Genomic DNA, 9211 nt, shown 5'->3' on the forward strand with positions numbered 1-9211 from the left:
CCTTTTGGTTAGCAGCCAAGCTCTTAACCACTGTGCCACCTGGATTCCATTCTGATTCATAGAGACCCTGTAATAGTCACCCAGAAAACTCCTCTGGGGACATAATGTCTCTTTAAGGAAACTCATTGGAACCTTTAGGCGGGAGGGTGATTGCTAAGGAACCAAACAGTTTTGTATTTTATAAGAATAATCAACCTTTTTAAGGCAGCCCTAAGGTCCCTCTGTATGTCCATGAGCTATATTTTCCTGTTCTACATCTTTACATTGCTGACCTAGATTTTTAACCAACTGCCTTTCCACACCCACCACCTACATAAATGCCTTCTGAATGTCATCCTTTGTCTTTCATCCTCTACAAACACCTCTTCCAAACTTCACAAGTCAAGATGGGTGAAGTTAGGAAAGGATCTTATAAAAGCTATCTGCTGGAGGGACCTCATACCATCAAGAAAGCAGTGCCGGGAGCAGAGCACGTCCTTTGGACCCGGGGTCCCTGTGCGGAGAAGCTCCTAGTCCAGGGGAACACTGATGAGAAGGCCGACAGAGAGAAAAAGCCTTCTCCTGGAACTGACGCCCTGAATTTGGACTTTTAGCCTCCTTTACTGTGAGGAAATAAATTTCTCTTTGTTAAAGCCATCCACTTGTGGTATTTCTGTTGTAGCAGCACTAGATGACTAAGACAGAATTTGATACCGAGAGAGTGGGGTGCTGCTCTAACAGATACCTAAAATGTGGAAGCGGTTTTAAAACTGTGAACGGATAGACGTGCGGCAGTGACAGAGGACCAGCAGCAGCAGAGAACCTACAGCAGCAGAACCAGGAGATCAGTGCAAGACAGCACTGGAGCCGACCCACCGAGCGAGAGAGCTGAGTGCCTGTGAGCAGGAGGCTTCCTGGCGGAGTGGGGTGCCTCCAGGCACTTATCGGTGGAGCTACCGAGCTTTGGAACACTTGCCCCAGCAGGGCAGATGCGGGCATGAGGTCTGAGGGCCAAGAGGCCACAGGAAACAGAAGCAGAAGCTGAAGTCTGAAGTGACAAGGGACACAAGAAGCTGAGCTGCCTCGGTCTCAAAAGGATCTAGTTGACAGCAAGGAAAAAGAACAGGAAATCACAACTTTGAGCTCTTCTGTCCCGGAGGCCCCAGAAGAACTGGAGATTGCAAAGGAGAACCTTCAGACCACAAATACAACAGAGAATAATAATTCCATCATGCGTTTCTTTAAAACTCTGTTTGTCTTGGCTCTTTCCGAGCTGGATTATTCACCGCTTCACGTCAGTCAACCAATGCTTATCCTGACCTAAGGAGCTGTGTCACGGCCATTCCAGATCAGTGTAATCCTTTGCCATGCAATGAAGATGGATATATGAGCTGTAGAGATGGCCAGGCTACATTTACTTGCATTTGTAAATCAGGTTGGCAAGGAGAGATGTGTGAATTTGATATAAATGAATGCAAAAATCCTGAAAACATTAATGGAGGGTGCAGCCAGATTTGTGATAATACACCCGGAAGTTACCACTGTTCCTGCAAAAGTGGTTTTGTTATGCTTTCAAATAAAAACTACTGTAAAGATGTGGATGAATGCTCTGTAAAGCCAGATATTTGTGGCTCAGCTGTGTGCAAGAACATCCCCAGAGACTCTGAATGTGAATGTCCTGAAGGCTACAGATACAGTCCCATACCCAAGTCTTGTGAAGATGTGGATGAATGTTATGAGAACATGTGTACTCAACTTTGTGTCAATTACCCTGGAGGTTACTCATGTTACTGTGATGGGAAGAAAGGATTTAAACTTGCCCAAGATCAGAAGAGCTGTGAGGCTGTTCCACTGTGCCTTCCCTTGAAACTTGACAAAAATTATGAATTACTGTACTTGGCAGAGCAGTTTGTAGGAGTCGTTTTATATTTAAGATTTCGCTTGCCAGAAATCACCAGATTTTCGGCTGAATTTGATTTCCGGACATATGATTCAGAAGACATTATACTGTATGCAGAATCTCTTGATCACTCAGCTTGGTTCCTGATTGCACTTCGTGATGGAAAGATTGAAATCCAATTTAAAAATGAGGAAACAACCAAAATCACCACTGGAGGCAATTAGAAGAATTAGAACATAGTGTTAATGTTAAAATAGCTAAAGAAGCCGTGATGAATATAAATAAACCCAGAAGCGTTTTTAAGCCTACAAATGGATTTCTGGAAACCAAAGTATACTTTGCAGGATTACCTCGGAAAGTGGAAAATGTACTCATTAGACTAATTAATCCTCGACTAGATGGATGTATACGAGGCTGGAACTTGATGAATCAAGGAGCTTCTGAAGTAAAGGAAATTATTCAAGAAAAACAAAATAAGCATTGCCTTGTCACTGTGGAGAAGGGTTCCTACTATCCTGGTTCTGGAGTTGCTCAATTTAGCATAAATTATAATAACATAGCCAATTCTGAGGTTTGGCATATAAACGGGACCTTGAATATCCACCCATCCACAGGCACTGGTGTTATATTTGCCTTGGTTTCTGGTGAAACAGTGCCTTTTGCCTTGTCCTTGGTGGACTCCACCTCTGGAAAATTTCAGGATTTCCAGGTGTCTGTTGAAAATATGGTAGTATGTCGGATACAGGCCATAAATTTGTGTTCCAGTCAACAATACCATCTGGAATTCAAAGTCAACAGACACAATCTGGAGCTGTGGAATCCATTTGAAAAAAATACTTTCTTCTCTGAAGACCTTCAAAGTCAACTTGCCATCTTGGACAAAGCAATGAAAGGAACAGTGTTCACTTATTTGGGTGGCATTCCAGATATTCCCTTCAGTGCTACACCTGTGAATGCCTTTTATAATGGTTGTCTGGAAGTGAATATCAATGGTGTTCAACTGGATCTGGATGAAGCCATTTTTAAACAGAATGATATTAGAGCTCACTCGTGTCCGTCAGTTTTGAAAAACACAGACAGTTCTTAAGGCATCTTTTCTCTACTGATATCTTTTTTCTGTGTATAATTTTACTTATGTTTCAATAACAGCTGAAAGATTAAAAAAAAAAAAGCTATCTGCTCCTCTTTACCCACAAACCACTCCAATGTTATCATTGGGTACATTCATCTTGCATCTTGGTATCATGAGCAAGGTCAAGTTAGAGAAGAGAGTCAGCTTTTTTGGGCCTGAGAAGAGCACTTCTTGTTTCTGTTGATGATGCCAACATATGCAGCTGACCTACCCCCACATGTGGATGGAATATGGTGCATGGTCAGATTTCCCCAAGGCTGGATACAGGAGGACTATAGAAACCCAGGTTCTTTCATTTGCCAAGTACTTAGACTGTACAAAGACATCAAACGAATTTAATTCTTATATAGTTGCACATGATATTCAGGTATTAGCAACATGATGGAGTACTGCTCAGCCTTGATGAACCTTAGGAGCTGGACACACTCTGGCTTTGTGGAGAAGACAGATGACTAAATATATTCCCTACCCTTTAGGAGCTCAGAAGCACACATGAACAATTCTAATACAAGACAAACAGAATTTAAGTGGGTTGGAGCAGCAGGCTAAGTACAGAAAGCTTCCAGAATTGTTTTGGGAGATTACTGGGTAGGTCAAGAATCAAGAAAAATTTTAAAAGAAAGGAGGTTGGGGTTGGGTGAGGGAACATCCAAAGGAAACCTCAGAGTGTTTGGAGACTTGAACTAGTGTGTGGGGCAATATCAGAGAGTCAGGTCATTGTCAATGGAATTTGTGCTCTAGGCAGAGCTAAAGAGGTTCAACTTTTTTAAAGAACTATCCAGAGACAAATGGTAGGGTGACAACCCTTACTGTTATTTAGAGAAAGCAAACAGGTAAGGGCTAGGGAATAATCTATTGTCAACACACAAGAGTAATTATGCTGAAATGACTACAGGGACTGGCCCAGAAGACTGGGTTGGAAGATGAAGGAAACACTTTCCTGGTAAACCTATTTGCTGGATCAAAAGCAAGAGGTGAGGGGGCAGAAGATATTTGGATATTGCACACATTTCACGTTTTATATATATATAAAATGGAACTCATGATCTCTTCTCCAAATCAGTTATTCTTTTTATAACTTAGGTGGTATTGAGTATTAAACAGGCTGGGGCCAGGTCCCATAGGCCAGTAAGGTTGAAGGAGGATTTGAGATGCCGTATGAGAGGGAAGGACCCCAATCTAGTTCCAGAGATGGGCCCCACAAGCACAGCAAAATGTATGATTTGCTTTCTCTAACTGTATGATTTGGACAGGTGGGTCAAATCCTAGGGCTCAGAGGACAGGCATGAGTAGAAAATATTGTTGCTGTTAGTTGCTGTCGAGTCAATTCTGATTCATGGCGACCCCATGTGTGCAGAGTAGAACTGCTCCATAGGGTTTTCAAGGCTGACCTTTGGAAGCAGGTAACCCGGTCTGTGTTCCAAGGTGCCTCTTGATGGGCTCGAACCGCCAACCTTTTGGCTAGTAGTTGAGTGCCTAACCATTTGTGCCACCCAGGGAGATCCTCAGTGGGAAAATCTAGGTGGTACAAAATGCTTCCATCCTGGAAGAAAGCAGAATTTTGCTTACCGATAATCTAGTGGCTGGTGCTACAGAGCGGGAGAAACAGACAGGAAGAGGAGCCTGGAGCATCTTGTACGGCCAGAAAGTAAACTCAAGAAAGAGCTCAAAAAAACCAAAGGATTGGTGCATGTCAAAGGGCCACAGGGCAGGAACCAACCTGAAACAGCTCCCAACAGCCAAAGTTGGAATGATTTTGAGCAACAAAATAAACAATGTAGTATTGGAATATAATACAAAGTAGAAAATATGTATACATGAATTATGTTGATATAAATCAATGATTAAATAAATAAAGGGAATGGAGAAAAGACAAATCTTCCCTACAGAAGAATTCCAAATAATATAAGTGGATATATCTGCCTCCAGGAAGTGCAGCTGAACATCCCCACCCCAGGTGTGGGCTGGATTTAGGGGCTTGCACCCCAAAAACAGAGTATAGAAAAATTGTAACTTTACAAATGCTGACAAGCACTACCTTAATCAAGTAATCAAGATTATCATCATGTTGCTATCAGGTACCCCCTGACAGGATGTGATGAGAAGGGCATGTCACCTCTATTATATTCTTCCCCCAAACATGTAACTGCAATCTAAGCATAAGGAAAACATCAGAGTAACCCAGATTTAGGGGCATTTTACAAAATAGCTACCCAGTACTCTTCAAAACTGTCAAGGTCATCGAAAACAAGGAAGAACTGAGAAACTGTCACAGACCAGAAAACTAAATGCAAGGTGGTATCCTGGATTGGAACAGAAAAGGACGTTAGTGGAAAAACTGGTGTGATCCAAATAAAATCTGGAGTTTAATTAATAGTAAATGTACCAGTGTTAATCTCTTAGTTTTGACAAATGTACTAAAGTTATATAAAATGTTAACATTAGAGGAAACTGTATGAAGGGTATACAGGAACTCACTGTACTAACTTTGTAACTTTTCTGTAAATCTAAAACTCTTCCAAAATAAAAAGCTTTTTAAAAAAAAGATAAAATTAACATTCTGCACTACAATATGTGGGACGGAGTAAGTGGAGTTAAGGTATTTTAAGGGTCTTTATCCATAAAGAGGATAAAGATTTTGATTCATTTAAGACTTGGTAAGTTAAGCATGCATTTGCATAACTTTGTCAATACACTTGAACACTTAGATTAAATGGAAAAATTACCAGAAAAAAATTTCCAAAGTTGACTAAAAAAGAAAAAATTCAATAGTATTATAACTTTCAAATAAATGGAATCTGCAGTCAAAAATTCTCACTCAAAGAAACCTTCAGGCTTGTACAGCTTTGCTGAAGATTTCTACCAAAGAATCAAATAGTTCCACTTGTCCACAAACTCAGAGATTAAAAAGAGAGGAAATTTTCCCCGACTCATGAGTCTAGCATAACCTTGGTAGAAAAAACTGACAAGGACAGAACAAGGGAGGAAAATCACTGGCTGGCGTCACTCATGAAAAATATTAATAGCAAAATATTAGCAACAGGAATCCAGCAATATATTTAAAGGTGCTTCAAGCTAAAATAACAGTGAAGCACGACTGCCACACACATACGGAAACTTACAAATCAGGTCAGCTAAAATTAAGCAGCCTGACAATACCACATGTTGACAAGAAAATAGAGCAAGAAGAACTATCATTCATCACTGCTGGAGATGTAAATGGGTACAACCATTTCGGAAAAGAGTTTGGCATTGTCTATGTAAAAATGGCGTGGGGGCAGCATCTGACCTCTTCTAACTTCCCAAGGGGGAAGGAGAATCAAGATCAACAGCTCAAAGCTGATTCCTATGAGGCAGAGGTCAGACATGCCTCCTCTCTCTGCCATCTTTACTAATTCTGACACCAACTGTCCCTCCCACGGCACTCTCTACTTCTCCACTGAGTTTGAGAATTCATTGCAATGCCACACTGAACTCACAGACAATACTCATGATTATGGAGTTTAATAGGGAAGTAACAGGTTACAGTTCAAGTTTAGGAATGCTCAGGATACAGTTCTTCCATCAGGACAGCCTCTTCTCAGCTGTGCCTCAGGCACCCCTCTCTCTGACCCCTCCACCTCTGGCCTGCTCGGGCAAGTGTCACAAAGTTGTTTTCAGCTCTGCCAATAAGTGCCCAGAGGCACCCAACTCCACCGATAAGCCTCAGCCCAAAGGAACTCAGCTTTCTCGCTCCATGGGCTGGAAAGCCCACTGCGCTATCTCCCGCTGGTCTCTCCTGACACTGTTTCTCTGCCACTGCTTTTTGCTGTCTTTAATGTTACAGCTCTCGCTCTCTCTCTCTGTCTCCTGGTTCCAGGAGCTTCTCAGCTCAGATATCCCGCGTCCAAAGATGCGTTCCAATCTTGGCTGTTCTTCCTCGTTGGTAGTGACAGTCTCTCTGCTCTGGAACTGGGTCTCTTTTTTTTTAAATTTTTTTATTGTTGTAGTTTAATGAAATTTACACTTCAAGTTAGTCTCCCATACAAAAATTTATGCATACATTGTTATGTGACCCTAATTGCTCTCCCTATACTGTGACAGCACACTCCTCCTTTCTACCCCTGATTCCCCATGTCCATTCAACCAGCTCCTAACCCTCTCTGCCTTCCCATCTAACTTCCGGACAGAAGCTGCCCGTTTAGTTTCTTGTATCTACTTGAGCTAAGAGGCACACTCCTCACGAGTATCACTTTTATGTCCCACAGTCCAGTCCAATCCCTGTCTGGAGAGTTGGTCTTGGAAATTGTTTTCATTCTAGGCTGATAGAGAATCCAGGGGCCATGCTTTCTGGGGTTCCTCCAGTCTCAGTCAGACCATTAAGTCTGGTCTTCTTACTAGAATTTGAGTTCTGCACCCCACCTTTCTCCTGCTCCATCTAGGACTCTCTGTTGTGTTCCCTGTCAGGGCAGTCATTGGTGGTAGCTGGGCACCATCTAGTTCTTCTGGTCTCAGGCAGATGAAGTCTCTGGTTTATGTGGTCTTTTTGTCTCTTGGGCTAATACTTTCCTCGTGTCTTTGGTGTTCTTCATTCTCCTTTACTCCAGGTGGTTGGGAACAATTGATGCATCTGAGACGGCCGCTTGCAAAGCTTTTAAGACCCTAGATGCCACTCACCAAAGTAGGATGCAGAACATTTTCTTAATAAGCTTTGTTATGCCAATTGACCTAGATATCTCCTGAAAGCGTGATCCCCAGACCCCTACCCCTGCTACTCTGCCTCTCAAAGTGTTTGATTGTATTCAGGAAACTTCTTCGCTTTGGTTTAGTTCAGTTGTGCTGACTTCCCCTGTAGTGTGCGCTGTCCTTCCCCTCACCTCAGATAATTCTTATCTACTATCTAGTTAGTAAATAACCCTCACCCTCCCTCCCCACTCTCGTAACCATCAAAGAATGTTTTCTTCTGTGTTTAAACCTTTTCTTGTGTTCTTATAATAGTGGTCTTATGCAATATTTGTCCTTCTGTGACTGACTAAATTCACTCAGCATAATGCCCTCCAGGTTCCTCCACGTTATGTTTCACGGCTTCATCGTTGTTCTTTATCGTTGCGTAGTATTCCATTATGTGGATATACCGTAATTTCTTTATCCATTCGTCCATTGATGGGCACCTAGGTTGTTTCCATCTTTTTGCTATTGTGAACAGTGCTGCAGTGAACAGGGGTGTGCATATATCTATTTGTGTGATGGCTCTTATTTCTCTATGATATTGTCCTGGATTGAATTGTGTCCCCCAAAAAATGTGTCTAGCAGCTTGGCTAGGTCATGATTCCAGTATTGTATGATTGTGTAATCTGATGTGATTTCCTTATGTGTTGTAAATTCTATCACTGGGATGAAGTTATACTGATGAGGTTTACAAGGTTAGATAATGTCTTAATGCAATCTCTTTTGAGATATAAAAGAGAGAAGCGAGCAGAGACACATAGGAACATCACACCACCAAGAAAGCAGTGCCAGGAGCAGAGTGTGTCCTTTGGACCTGAGGTTCCTGTGCTGAGATGCTTCCAGACCAAGGGAAGACATGCCACAAGAACTTTCCCCCACAGCCAACAGAGACAGAAAGCCTTCTCCTGGAGCTGATGCCCTGAATTTGGACTTGTAGCCTACTGGACTATGAGAGAATAAATTTCTCTTGTTAAAAGCCATTCACTTATGGTATTTCTGTTATAGCAGCACTAGAAGACTAAGACAGATATATTCCAAGGAGCGGGATAGCTGGATCGTATGGTACTTCTATTTCTAGCTTTTTAAGGAAGCATCAAATCGATTTCCAAAGTGGTTGCACCATTTTACATCCCCACCAACAGTGTATAAGTGTTCCAGTCTCTCCACAACCTCTCCAGCATTTATTATTTTGTGTTTCTTGGATTAATGCTAGCCTTGTTGGAGTGAGATGATATCTCATTGTACTTTTGATCTGCATTTCTCTAATGGCTAATGATCATGAGCATTTCTTCATGTGTCTGTTAGCCACCTGATTATCTTCTTTGGCAATGTGCCTGTTCATACCCTTTGCCCATTGTTTAATTGGGTTAATTGTCTTTTTGTTGTTGAGGTGTTGCAGTATCTTGTAGATTATAGAGATTAGATGCTGATTGGATTTGTCGTAGCCAAAAATTTTTCCCAGTCTGTAGGTTGTCTTTTGACTCTTTTGGTGA

General features: G+C 41.9%; 1 pseudogene; it reads left to right on the forward strand.

Annotated features, from left to right (window-relative positions):
- The first annotated feature begins 1236 nt into the window (after window positions 1-1236).
- LOC101360326 (vitamin K-dependent protein S pseudogene) lies at window positions 1237-2966 on the forward strand (annotated as a pseudogene).
- The last annotated feature ends 6245 nt before the right edge of the window (window positions 2967-9211 follow it).

Source organism: Trichechus manatus, unplaced genomic scaffold (genome assembly GCF_000243295.1).
Source record: "Trichechus manatus latirostris isolate Lorelei unplaced genomic scaffold, TriManLat1.0 scaffold00052, whole genome shotgun sequence".
NCBI lineage: Eukaryota > Metazoa > Chordata > Mammalia > Sirenia > Trichechidae > Trichechus > Trichechus manatus.